The sequence below is a fragment of the Esox lucius genome, chromosome 14 (genome assembly GCF_011004845.1).
Source record: "Esox lucius isolate fEsoLuc1 chromosome 14, fEsoLuc1.pri, whole genome shotgun sequence".
NCBI classification, from domain to species: Eukaryota; Metazoa; Chordata; class Actinopteri; order Esociformes; family Esocidae; genus Esox; species Esox lucius.
In genome coordinates this window covers 7,033,897-7,048,388 of record NC_047582.1, presented here as the reverse complement: position 1 = coordinate 7,048,388, position 14,492 = coordinate 7,033,897, and the positions used below count along the sequence as shown (strand labels likewise).

The 14,492-nt window shown below is 41.0% G+C and overlaps 1 long non-coding RNA gene across 5 annotated transcripts; it reads right to left on the bottom strand.

Annotated features, from left to right (window-relative positions):
* Window positions 1–1,129: 1,129 nt before the first annotated feature.
* Window positions 1,130–3,818, bottom strand: LOC117595568. 5 transcript variants are annotated; one of them, XR_004576807.1, is made up of 5 exons: window positions 3,705–3,818; window positions 2,653–3,358; window positions 2,275–2,353; window positions 1,630–1,738; window positions 1,130–1,266 (listed from the first exon to the last, which is right to left on the bottom strand). It is a non-coding gene; the product is annotated as an uncharacterized LOC117595568 (long non-coding RNA). The 5 variants fall into 5 exon arrangements; XR_004576810.1 differs by having other exon boundaries at window positions 2,737–3,358; XR_004576809.1 differs by having other exon boundaries at window positions 1,630–2,353; window positions 2,653–2,951; window positions 3,277–3,358.
* Window positions 3,819–14,492: the final 10,674 nt, after the last annotated feature.

Genomic DNA, 14,492 nt, shown 5'->3' with positions numbered 1-14,492 from the left:
ACAAGCGTATGGACGAAGTTCCTCTTTAGCCAGATGTCGGCATATCAGTTTCCGGTTTACTTAAGGCGATCACCCGCGTCGCCCAAAATTTAAGTTTTTAGCAAATGTCTCCAAGACCTGCCTAAAAGAAGCATTAGTGATGTCCATCAAATTGTTGATGCCTGGTCCCCTGCTCCAACAAGCAAGTGGAACAAGGGATTCAAACTCTACGTATCGAGTTATCTGCACAACTACGAGGGTAAGTAGTTTACTGTGGTGTGCCGGCTATCGGCTAAGCTAGTTAGTGACGTGTTCCTTTTTAGTGTAGTATTAGGCAGGACAATAGAACGCATAAAAATTCACCCTAGCCTCAGAAACGGCAAAAGAACGCTGGCTGAGCTGGAACGCTAGCACGTCCCCATAGCAAGTGATTTGAAACAAACCTTCGTTTAGCCTCTTCTAACCTGAATTAAGCTTAAAATTCCATAGCCTCAAAAAAGCACCAAAACACAGGTCTCCTCTTTTATTTTACTACTGTAACCTCATTTCACAACGATACTGAAAAATAACAACTGGCCTAGGAAGTAATCATCTGGTCCTATATGATATTAATTGCGCTTAAACCTGCGTTACGTGGAAGTATATAAAATAATCACCTTTTCTGACTATTTCTAGTCTAGCATTTGAAGTCATTGAATGGCGCAAGCCATATTTTATTAAAAAGAGGACATTCTCCTGCCCCACTTGTACCTTGAAAATTAAATGAGTTTTTCGTACAACAGCATCACTCATCTTGTTGTGAGTTTAGGTGTTTACTAATGCGTATGAGTATTAGTAAGTAAACCGGAAACTGAAATGCCGACTTCTAGACAAAAGCGGAAGTTCGTCCCTAAGCTTGTGCACAGAGCCTATATCAGTTAGTATTTAGCAGTCACATTTTGAAAACCCTTAAAAGGAACAACGTTACATGCAGCAAAAACAATTGCATAGTTTGCTTGTTCTTACATCTTATTGGTTTCCCTCGGCCAAGAGTGATACAGGACACATTGGCAGAATAAGAATCAGAATGAAAGAGTTATAAACAACTCTAATGACAAGACTCAAGAGTGAGACCCAAAAGCAGAATCAGGGAGACAGATGCAGGTATAGGTTTTGTTTAATATAAATAATCACAGAGCAGAGACAAGTCGTAGGCAGGCAGGGTTCGGTACACAATTGGCATAAACAGCAAAGCAGAGAAGGAGTGAGCAGGAGGTCGAGGCAGGCAGAGGTCAGTACACAGGAGATCTGTGGAAAACCAAGGTTAGGAACAAGACACAAGAAACAAGTGAACGCAGGGCCGATTGAGGGAAACCACAAGACAAACTGGCAATTGGAACAAACAGAGAAGGCAGGCTAAGTTGGCAGGGATAACGAGGGGATGGGAGACACCTGGTGGGGGTGAGACAAGACAACACAGGTGAGTGCTATCAAAGGGTGAATGCCCGGACAGGGCGTGACATAATGTTGCTTTCCTTCATTATATGCTCACACATTGTACCACATAGTACTTCAAACATTGTACATTATATATATGTACATTGTACATGATTATATGTTAAATGTTATGTTCTGTATTATGTATACTAATTGTAGCAATATGTAACTTACGTAATATAGCTCTCTGTCTAGAGCCAGGTACAGATGTCCGGCGCTTATTGAGAATCCCTGTGTCAGAATCTAGTGTGATATGGAAGTTCATTACCTCCTATAACCTGCCCTGATGAAAGATTAGAGAAGTAGAGCTCATCATGTTACCAATATTCAAGGTTCTAATTTAAATTTAAACTAATGAAAAAGTTGCTGAAGTAATTGTTCATTTGAAATCAAAAACCTTTTACATGAAGTTTGGATATTTTATGTATATTTATGATCCAAACAGGTATCAGCATAAAGCCAATTCTGATGTCACTTCAGGTATAAAAGTATATGTACAACCAGGAAGTCCTTTTTAGAATACTTGAAAACTGTAATTTGTTTTTTACCCACAGGTATCCGTATTTGTGGAAAAGTAATCTTACTCTAAGGAATTGCTATTTCACTATTTCTACATCAATGAATGGAAACAGCCTCGAAATCCATTCAGAGGATATTAGATAATTGTGAAGTCTGCTGATTGTATTATGGTATTGTATTGCAAGTCCTGGAAACATGACATTAAAGGCACAGGACTTCTCTTCTTTTTGGTGATGCCTCAGCAGTACTGGGCATCAGAAAGCTCAACACAATTTCCGAGAAGTAGCCATATGTCCTCACTGTGAGTCCTCTTCCTCAGCACTGCTGTATTCCTATATCTCCTATTCCTCTCATGCTTTTGTCATCTCCTTAAAATGTTCTGAAAAGATCAGGAACAACAAACAAAGTAACACAAAAAAGCTGATAGTGTCCAGATGCTGGTAGTCAGCTGAAACTGAAGCCCCAACATGCACATTTTCATATTCCACAGATATGTGGATCAGAAATAATTGATATATGAAATTAAATGTGGTGTTATCAGAAATATTAAAATGTATTCAAAATTATAATTACATATGCACAAATATACAGAACCTCTGTGCTTAGGGCGCAACTAAGGTACCATGGTAACAGGAAATATGAAACAATGACAGCATCTCAGTCCTGCATTTGACTGACCTCTATGCTTCATCTGTTTCCGGGTACTATCACATCAGCCATCAAGAGAAATGTTACATTCTGTTTAAAGGAATAGTTGCATACTTTTTTTGGACAAAGTAACATTGTCTTGTGTAGTTTATCTTCATGTTTACGTCTCTCGGTGCCTTCATGGCCATTCTGTGCTCAGAGCAGTGAACCACCGGGCGTGGGAGACTTACAGAACCTCAAACTAGAAAGCCAGACAGTACTAAGAAAACATTGGAAAGTAAGGATTAGCCAACCTTTTACGTCATGTAAGCTGCTGAGTAAGTAGACCACTGCTGTGACAATAAGAAACAAAGCAATAGATCAAAGATATTGAAATGTAAGGCAGTGGATCACGGATGTCTAAAAGCGTAAACATTTTCAATTTTTCCATGGGCCGGGGAGCCAATCCTCAAATATTGCTACTCTAACAAAGAGCAGAAAAACAAACAAGATTTGGTAAGGCTATTCACTGCAGGAAATAGTTTGTTGATAGACACACACTGCCATGAATTGTAATCACAACTTTTACAACAAAGGAACAATCACACCAATAAATCTGAAAGTCCTTGCCATTCGGCTTCTGCTTGCTCAGATTCTTCTGGCTAATTACGTTACCATAGAACTGAAGGATTCCTGTGGAGAGAGCTCACTGGTGATTAGCCTCATTAACAAACAGCTCCTGTAGCTCAAATCCAGGCTTTGGACAGGAGGGGGAAAAAACGGAAAGACAAAAGTCACACTCATTATCTGTCTTCGTATCAGTAGCTATAGCTTGAAGTTCATAAAGGGCGAGAGGGAAAAAATAATGCAGAGAGAAGAGGAGAGTGTGCAAAGAAGACTGAAAAGGCAAAAAAAAAAAAGAAAGCAGATAGTGTAAGGGGGAGAGGATTGCTTTAGATCATCACCAGACTTACATTGTCCTTAATGTGTCGATTTCAGACTCATTTATTGAAATATAATAACACTCACAAACAAATTACTGAAATGACTGGACAATTAAAAGATTATGTAAAGCACAGCTAGAACACGCAGGGTATGCATACCATAATCGTCATCAAGGTATCCGTGGATACGTCCACAGTGTGGCATCTCTGCCTTCCTACTGGTTGCAGGTCTCTAAACCCTTGAGGGAAAGAGCTATTCTTACCTCTCAGTCATTGATCACATGATTAACTTCATGGTGGCTTTCTTAATTCTATACTGCATCCAAGCACCTGGCGCACCAAACTTCAGTCATAGTGTATTTATAGTGTTGCTTTGAATAGTGCATGGCATAAGCAGCACTGGCGGTTTGATTCTATGCTGCTGAATTGATAATGACAAATGTCAAATGTCAAGTTGACAAATGTTCTGTTTGTATTTTATCTAACTTTTTTTTGGGTCTCAATACAGTTTTTGCCAGTAGGCTTTTATGCAACATTTTAATGATAATAGGAATACAATGTTTTTATTTTGTTATTACAGCCAACAGAAAGATACAATAATTTAAAATGCACTTCCAGGTTTTACAATCACAAGTATAACTCATACAACAATATTGGATGAGTATGATAAGCGGATTCATCTCTGGGCCAGCCTCCTGGTAATGGTTTGGGAGAAATGGGTGCTGGTGGTATAGGCCATTTCATACAAAGGCCTAATTCAAAGTGTTTTACATTATTAGGCCAAAAAAGAAAAGGAAAAAAAAAACATCAGGCATACTAGATATAAATTTAGCATAGAAACTAAAGCATTCTCTGTTGGGGATGTTGGTGTGATGCTCATCCACAGATTGCGGGCGCAATCGTGGCTATAACAGGACAGACCCGTCTGGGCATGCTTCTGATGAGATGGCGGAAGGTGTCCTGATGAGATGGCGGTTAGTGTCCTGGGGGATCTCCCAGACCTGGATCAGGACATCCTGGACAGAAGTGCATATAGGCACCTGGCGGCCATACACACTACTGAGTTACATTATGAGTTGCCATGATTAAATTTACTCGAGTTGGAACAGCCTGTGATTTCGATGGTTTACTTTACGTTTGAATGTTCCCTTTATTAGCAGATTTCTCAGGCGTCTGGCGTGGGTATGTGTATTGAGGAATTTCATCGTCAAAGCTGCGCACCTTCCGAGGCTTGCATAACCTAGCGGCTGATGCGCTTTCTCGTTGTTTTATAAATTCTGGTATTTCGGGAGTTGCGTTCGGGAGTTGCGTCCGGGAATGCCCATCCTTCCAGAGCGTGGTGATGGATTAGATTCTGTGTTGCAGGACTATTTGTATTCGGCCTCCCGGTATACGTGGATTGCATAAAGCGCGGCTTGCAGGCCCGGACAAGAGGTGGGCCATCACGCTCGTTCGGTTGCATAGGATTATTTCTGTACAAGGCTGTGGTTGTTTTGGGGTGTATAATGACATATTGTTAGAAGCACTCTGTTTGATGGCTTTCTATATGAGTTTTGAGAAGTGGGGAGTTCACTACCTGTTCTGTTCAATTGCTTGCATGATCTCCCGTTTTCTGATTTAGTCATGGGTGATAGTATGTTCATGCTGGTCTTGAAACATTCTAAGACTGACAGGCGCGGAACTGGGATTCCTGTAGTTGTCGCTAGGCTTAAAACTGCATGCTGCCGACCCCGGGTGCTACCTGCTGATCCCCTGTTCGCCTGCAAACCGATGTCTCAGCAATCGTTTTCGTTCCTGCTCCATCAATTGTGCCAACTAAGTGCGCCACAGTGTGGTTAGGAAGATTCTCCGTGGCCAACAGGGAGGCCCTGCAACGGGTGGTGAAAACTGCCCAGCACATCACTGATGCCCTTCACATCCATGCCACAAACCGTTTTCCCTCCTACCATCAGTACAGGTACAGGTCTCTTCGTTCCCGCACCAGCAGGCTCAGCAACAGTTTCTTCCAAGCTACTGTAACCCTGCTGAACTCTGTGACCCAACACTAACCATACCCACATCCCAGGAATCTTGCAGCACTGCTCTCTTTGTACTACTGGACTCTGACACTGCCTCGCAAAGTCTGATTAGGATGTTTTCAGTTGCCACATTTTCTGTCCTCTTCTATTTGCACTTCTGGTTAGATGCTAACAGCTTTTTGTTGTACTGTACTTGTACTGTTCAATGACAATAAAGTTTAATCTAATCTAATCTGTGGTATTTACCTAAGAATGAATACTTGGTCTGAGAGCTCTGTGTGGTTGATGCGCCGCTAAGTATGTTTGTTCTCACCAAAGAAGATGGCTCGTCCATCTTGCTCCTGTGAGACACCCGGCAGTTTTTTATGTGAGAATAACTACTCAGTAGAATGCATGTCTGATTGTTGGGCAGATCCAGTATTGGCAGGGTATCAGATGGCGTTCCACTATATGACGTAGTCGGATATATAGCACTGGTTTTGCAGTGTTGGGGGATCGGTACTGTGTACCTTGCTCATTGCCATGGGAATAGCATAAATAATATCAAGAGTATGTTATTGTGGTAGTATTGTATACACGATCATGTGATGGCAATGAGTTACCCTAGAGTACAAGAACCTAATTCCAAGACAATGCATGTACAGGGCTGTGCATAAGTTCTCCAATAAATGGTTGAACTACACGTGGTGTTTTCTTTTAGCATAGCCAGTTTAGCCTGGAAGCCAGAGTGGTAATTGGTCAGCAAAGCATCAGCTGATGCAGGATCGCTCCTATCACGTCAGATTGTATACATATCTATTTACTCACTCTGTCAGTTTTTGAGCTTGTATTAGCATGCGGGTGCACGTCCACCCACCACCCCTGCCTCCACCTGTTTGGTTCTGTTTTCCTTGTGGCAGGGATCAGTACTGCACCCCTTGCTCATTGCCTTGGGAATTGCATAAATAATAATGAGTACGAACTTGCGGTAGTATCATATAAATGATCATGTGATGGGCTAGAGCAGAGGTGTCAAACCGGTTCCACGGAGGGCCGAGTGTCTGCAGGTTTTTGCTCTCTCCTTGTACTTGATTGATTAATTAGGTCACTAATTGGTTAGTTTCTACCCTCACCTGGTTGTGTAGGTCTGAACTGGGAACCAATTTATAGTAAAAACCAAAAACCTGCAGACACTCGGCCCTCTGTGGAACCGGTTTGACACCCCTGGGCTAGAGGAGCAGAATTGAATGCCAAGAGATTGCATGTACAGGGCTGTGCATAAGATCTCCAATAAATGGTTAAACTATGCATGGTGTTTTCTGTCTGAACCACTAGAAAACCAAATAGCTCAACTGGATGTTTCATGATTTAATTTGCACTCACAGAGTGTAATAACTATTAAGCATTGTTATTAGGTCAACAATGAATATTAATAAAATATACAGTTCCATCCATCCATCATCTTCCACTTATCCGGGGCCGGGTCGTGGGGGCAGCAGTCTAAGCAGAGATGCCCAGACTTCCCTCTCCCTATACACTTCCTCCAGCTCTTCCGGGGGGACACTGAGGCGTTCCCAGGCCAGCCGGGAGACATAGTCCCTCCAGCGTGTCCTAGGTCTTCCCCGGGGTCTCCTCCCGGTGGGACGGGACCGGAACACCTTCCCAGGAAGGCGTTCCAGAGGCATCTGAAACAGATGCCCAAGCCACCTCAGCTGACCCCTCTCGATGTGGAGGAGCAGCGGCTCTACTCTGAGCTCCTCCCGGGTGAAAATATACAGTTAGTTTTATTATATTAATCCAAAAACAACTCTGTAGTTGTAGTTGAAGCTATAAAGAATAATGTCTCTAGAAGCCTCTTGTTCATCATACTGAGTTCAGTGGAGATGAAGACTTATAAAACAATATTTGAGTGCAAGGCATACAAACAATAAAATGTCTTGATCCCTTCAAAACAAGATCTATGGGCCAAGACTTAATTGCGAACAACTCCTAGTGGAATCCATTAACCTGACTGCTGCTGGGGATAACAACTATATTGTTTGTGAACTGCAGCAGGACGCCAAACAATTCGTTCTTGACTTCGAGCTCGTTGAATGAAAGCAGGCTGCTTGTGTTCTGATTTGACAAAAATGCTTTCATCAATAATTTTTGAAGTTCTATAAATTGCATCCATCCTTGTTGCATGCAGTGAATTATCTGTTCTAAAGATGCAATGTTCCTAATTTTTTCTTCCTGCTCACATAATACAGTGAAAAGCAAGTACACCCCTGTAAGTTCTCCTTTTTTTGTTTTTTGGACCATTGTCCTGTTGGAAGATCCATGTTTGTTTCTGAGTCAGCTTTTTCACAGATGGCCTCACATTCCCCTCAAGAATTCTCTGGTCCAGTATGAAATTTATGGTTTACTCAGTGATGGCATGTTGACCAGGCCCTGAGCCAGCAAAGCAGCCCGAAACCATAATGCCATGCTTTTTGGTTGGTATGAGGTTTTTCTTTTTAAAAGCAGTGGTTTGTTTTTACAAAACATGGGGTCTGGCGGTGCAGCCAAACAACTCCATCTTTGACTCATCTCTCCATGGTAAATGTTGTCGGGCAAAGGTCAGTTGTGTGTTGATATACTTTGTTGAGAGTAGAGGCTTTTCCATCCTGACCTCCCAAGTAGGCCATGTTTGTGCAGTCTCTTTTGACAGTTGATTATTGTAAGATAGGCCTATAGATCTCTCAATGTTACCCTAGAGTTCTTAGAGACTTCCAGGAGCATGTTTCGGACAGCTCCAGATTTATTTTCTCAATTTGTAGATGTTCTGTTGGACAGTGGAATGATGTTCATCAAATTTCTCAGAAATGGCTTTTTAACCCCACCTATACCTTTTTCAGACATACAGACTGTGCTGCCTCGCAAGTGCTTTGGTTGTGGCATAGTTGTACATTTGTAAGGGTAGACTACTGCTTTTCAAATGCCAGCACAAAACCTTCTCTGGAGATGATTTCGGACCGCCACTGTATAGGCATTTCCATATTCTGTAAAGAAAGGCCAGGTCTGAAATGGGACTAACTTTCGTCACAAAGCAACCAGCATTGTCAATCAAATAATCTCGAGCTACACCAGCACAGCCTCTCCGAATTCTCCTTGTGTGCAGACTGCTTTTTCTTAACCCTCCTGTTATGTTCAACTGTAATGAACAGCAATAATGAACGTGTTTAACCATCGAAAATATTTTTCTCCATATACATTATCTTTAGCTCAATTTATATCACTTTAACCAATATTTAGTGTAATCAAGTTTTTCACCAATTACAGATCATGGTTTACTTATGATAATTTGTTAGTTTTTCATTGAAATAAATGTAAAACCGTTTTTTATTAAAATAAAGTTAAAAGTTTTTTCTGTACATTGGCAAAAAATAGACATTCAACACATTTGTTTTATTTATTCTAAATGTATTTACACTTTTTCAAAAATATTGACATATTGTCTGTCAGAGGGGGCATGAACCAAACTCTCTTCTGTTCCGGGTCAAAATGACCCTTTCAATTCAAATCACACAAAATGAGTCCTAAGCATTATTTTACTACATTTCAATTTTTAACAATGTTTACAACAGGAAACAATATTTACAACTGAAAAAGAAGCAAGAAAATTGTGTGTGTGTGTGTGAGGGGGTTGTCTATGAAGCTCATCCATGGCAGGATGCCACTACAAGTTTTGTTCAAATAATAATTTTTGCAATTGAAGCATGTGATGGTAGTCTTGCTGTCACCTTTGGGCTTGCAGACATGGCACCTCTTTCCCTTTATTCCCCAAGCAGCATCTACAAGATGAAGATGATGATGACTTTATTAGTTCAAACAGTATAGAGATTTGTCATTGTATGCATCCTGATCCCCTGACTCACACACACACACAGACAGACACACACTTACCTGGGACACTGTTGGGGTAGGCGCATTTCCCTCCTGGATCCTCCTCAACACAGCTACAGCGATTGGGGTGTTTGACAGGTGCATCCTTCTCTCAATGTGGGGTGTCACAAGTGTCAGACAATGCATGAAGGCATGTAGTTAGGGTCCAGGAACAAATTATGTGTGTGTGTGTGGTTGGGAGGGATTAGGAAATCACACTGTCTCATATTTGAAATAAAAACATATCGGTTTCGGTCTAAATTTGATAATTTACCCTTAGTAACCTCCAACAGCATGTGTGTAATGTTAACATGCAGGGGAGGGTTGCAAAAAACTTAAATTAGTCATTTTCCATTTGTCCATTATGTGTTCATTACACTAATTAAGCCAAGCAGAGGTTTCATGCTAAAAAACTTATTTAAAGTATTTTTAATAAAAACTTGATTATGGTCAATATTGCTGATCATAACTTAACACAATACATAGTAGAAACAAAAGGTATAGTTGTGTTCAAAAGTTTGCATACCCTTGGAGAGTTGGCAATGTATGTACCATTTGTAAAGAAAACATGAGTGAGCAGGCAAAACACATCTTTTATTTCTTATGGGATTCACATTCAACTGTGGGTCATAACAGAATGGAACAATCATAAAACAAAACATGGCAACAAAGAAAGAAATGAACTAACCCCTGTTCAAAAGTCTGCATACCATTAGTTCCGAATACTGTGTATTGCACGTTTGAGATCTCCCCAGAGTGTCTCGATGATATTAACCCTTTGACGCATATGATCACACCCGTGTGATCAGGATAGAGTGGTCCCTGAAGCGTACAATCACACTGGTGTGATTAGAACGTATTGTTTAGAACGCACCATTAGCAGGTACAAGTAACGTAACAATGGCTGGTCAGACCACGCTGTTATTTACTCACATTTAGCTCAAACAGTGTATATAACTTTATTTCCTGATTGTAATTGTTTCAAGACCACACTATGATATTAACCAAGTAGCAAGCATTCAAATCGGGACAAGAAGTGTTACTTATGTACCAACAGACAGCCAACACTAATACACAAAAATGAATGATATTAGCGACTACTATAGAGCATCTTACCATTTCCTGGAAGAGCTGACAACCAATCAAAACCATTGTAGAAGTAACGCAACCCTTTGTGGGCGCTGCTATGCTTTTTATATGGTTTATTCATTTTCACTGCACTGAATTACAGGTCACGCTTTGTTAGCTAGTGGTTAGCTGACGTTTGCTAGCTAGCTACACATCAACCAGCTTTTGCAGCTCTTGATGGACTCAGTGAATTCGAGAGAAGCTTGCAATGCAATGTATGTAGTGTTCCTTACCTGGCAAGGTGACTGTTCCAATGCTGGAACTCTGAGTGAGTACTGAACTCTCGCGCAAAAAAATCACGCTGGGGGGTCGTTAAAGAATATTTGAAACTCACGCGTGAAAACGTTAACATGCATGCTTATATTAGCTGAGGAATAATTTGTGGCCAAATACACAATGATCGATTTATATTACATATTGTTTATAAGCCCAAATATAAAAGTAGTGAAACCCAAAAATGTAAAGCATAGTACTCTGGGGGTTTAAGGTCAGGAGACTGATGGCCACTCCAGTACCTTCACCTTTTTCTGCTGTAACCACTGGAGGGTCAACTTGGCCTTGTGCTTAGGGTCATTGTCATGCTGGAAAGTCCAAGAGCATCCCATCCGCAGCTTTCGTGCAGAAGAATGCAAAATGTCTGCCAGTATTTTCTGATAACATGTTGCATTCATCTTGCCATACATTTTCATAAGATTCCCTGTGCCTTTAGAGCTCACATCCCCCCAAAACGTAAGTGAGCCACTACCACACAATGGGTATGGTATTCTGTTCACTATAGGCCTTGTTGACCCCTCTCCAAACCATAAAGCTCTATTTTGGTCTCAGCATGTCAATGTGTTTTCAGGCATATTGTAACCAGGCTTTTTTGTAGCATTGGCGCAGTAAAGGCATCGTTCTGACAAATCGACCATGCAGCTCATTTTTGTTCAAGTATCTTTGTATTGTGCTCCTTAAAACAACCAGACCATCTTTTTCCAGAGCAGCCTGTATTTCTCCTGAGGTTACCTGTGGCTTTTTCTTTGTATCCCGAACAATTCTTCTGGCAGTTTTAACTGAAATCTTTCTTGATCTACCTGACCTTGCCTTGGTATCATGAGTTCCCCAAATTTTCCACTTGTTAATAAGTGATAGAACAGTAATGACTGGCATTTGCATGACTTTGGATATCTTTTTATATCCTTTTCCATCTTTATAAAGTTCCATTACCTTGTTACGCAAGTCTTCTGACAGTTCTTTTCTGCTCCCCATGGCTCAGTATCTAGCCTGCTCAGTGCATTCACATGAGAGATAAACTCATTGACTATACAGACACTTCAATTTACCAATCCACAGGTGGTGGAAATTCACTTTTAATTGCCATGTCACGGTTAGGTGAGCAGCATCGCCACCGTTCCGTGCACCTTCAGTTCCCATATCACACGAACACATCCCGGACTGTCACATGTTTCTAATCTTCCACACCAGGTCCCAATTGAGCCAATTGAGTGTTTAAATGTTTCCCCTCTGCTCCCCACATGGTGGATCATTGTTGCTGTTATGTTTGTTCATTTATCGGTGAGTGTTGCTTGTTTGTACTGTTGAAGTTTGCTAGTTAAGACACGTTGTCGCGATCCTTTCTTTTCATCAGTATATTAGTTATCGTTGTCCGTTCGTGTTCGGTTTTGTTTGTTTTTGATTAAACTCCACGAACGAGAGAAATGCCTGCGCCTGGTTCCTTAACCAACACTACATCACAACTAAAACATTACATGCCATTTCCTGTGTGTGTCAACTTGTGTGTCTGTAACAAGGCCAAACATTCAAGGGTATGTAAACTTTTGATCAGGGCCATTTGGGGGATTTCTGTTATCATTATGATTGAAAAAGGATCCAAACAACTGTCATAATAAATGGCTTCATATGATCACTATCCTTAAATAAAAAAATTCTAAATCAATGCCAGAATTTTACAATTTCTGCCAGGGTATTCAAACTTATGAGCACAACAGTATCTTGCTACCCTACCCTAAAAAAACAGGATGAAGACGAGAGGATAGAGCATTAATCTGTGACATTCATCGTTGACAGTGAAACAATACTAACATTCTATGCAAGATCAGAATTCTCATATCTGAAAATGTATAGCAGCATCTACTGCAAAACTCTTTTTATTGTCTGAAAAGTCAGAATTTGCTGAAGTGAAATTGTACCTCTGAAACGAGTACCACACTAAATGGTATCAATAGTCTTTCATTTGAAGGCCTTGGTTTTAATGTTTGCATGTGTTACAGTGGGGCAAAAAGGTATTTAGTCAGCCACCAATTGTGCATGTTCTCCCACTTAAAACGATGAGAGAGGCCTGTAATTTTCATCATAGGTACACTTCAGCTGTGAGAGACAAAATGAGAAATAATTATCCAGACAATCACATGGTAGGATTTTTAATGAATTTATTGGTAAATTCCTTGGTAAAATAAGTATTTGGTCACTTACAAATAAGCAAGATTTCTGGCTCTCACAGACCTGTAACTTCTTGAAGAGGCTCCTCTGTCCTCCACTCGTTACTTGTATAAATGGAACCTGTTTGAACTTGTTATCAGTATAAAGGACACCTGTCCACAACCTCAAACAGTCACACTCCAAACTCCACTATGACCAAGACCAAAGAGCTGTCAAAATTGTAGACCTGCACCAGGCTGGGAAAACTGAATCTGCAATAGGTAAGCAGCTTGGTGTGAAGAAATCAACTGTGGGAGCAATTATAAGAAAATGGAAGACATACAAGATCACTGATAATCTCCCTCGATCCGGGGCTCCACGCAAAATCTCACCCCATGGGGTCAAAATGATCACAAGAACGGTGAGCAAAAATCCCAGAACCACATAGGGGGACCTAGTGAATGCAGAGAGCTGGGACCAAAGTAACAAAGGCTACCATCAGTAACACACTATGCCGCCAGGGACTCATATCCTGCAGTGCCAGACGTGTCCCCCTGCTTAAGCTTGTACATGTTCAGGCCCGTCTGAGGTTTGCTGGAGAGCATTTGGATGGTCCAGAAGAGGATTGAGAGAATGTCATATGGTCAGATGAAACCAAAATATAACTTTTTGGTAAAAACTCAACTCGTCGTGTTTGGAGGAGAAAGAATGCTGAGTTGCATCCAAAGAACACCATACCTACTGTGAAGCATGGGGGTGGAAACATGCTTTGGGGCTGTTTTTCTGCAAAGGGACCAGGACCACTGATCCGTGTAAAGGAAAAAATTAGTGAAAACCTCCTTCCATCAGCAAGGGCATTGAAGATGAAACATGGCAAAGTCTTTCAGCATTACAATGATCCCACACACACACTGCCCGGGCAACGAAGGAGTGGCTTCGTAAGAAGCATTTCAAGGTCCTGGAGTGGCCTAGCCAGTCACCAGATCAACCCCATAGAAAATCTTTGGAGGGAGTTGAAAGTCTGTGTTGCACAGCGACAGCCCCAAAACATCATTGCTCTAGAGGAGATCTGCATGGAGGAATGGGCCAAAATACCAGCAACAATGTGTGAAAACCTTGTGAAGACTTACAGAAAAGGTTTGACCTCTGTCATTGCCAACAAAGGGTATATAACAAAGTATTGAGATGAACTTTTGTTATTGACCAAATACTTATTTTCCACCATAATTTACCAATAAATTCATAAAAATCCTACAATGTGATTTTCTGGATTTTTTTTCTCATTTTGTCTCTCATAGTTGAAGTGTACCTATGATGAAAATTACAGGCCTCTCTCATCTTTTTGATTGGGAGAACTTGCATAATTGGTGGCTGACTAAATATTTTTTGCCCCACTGTGCCTCACAACCCATATGACTAAGACCAAAGCAGATCAAGTCTCTAATCAGTTTAAAACCTCCCAAGTTTGTCCTCTAATGGTTCCAATAATTTGCATCTGTTT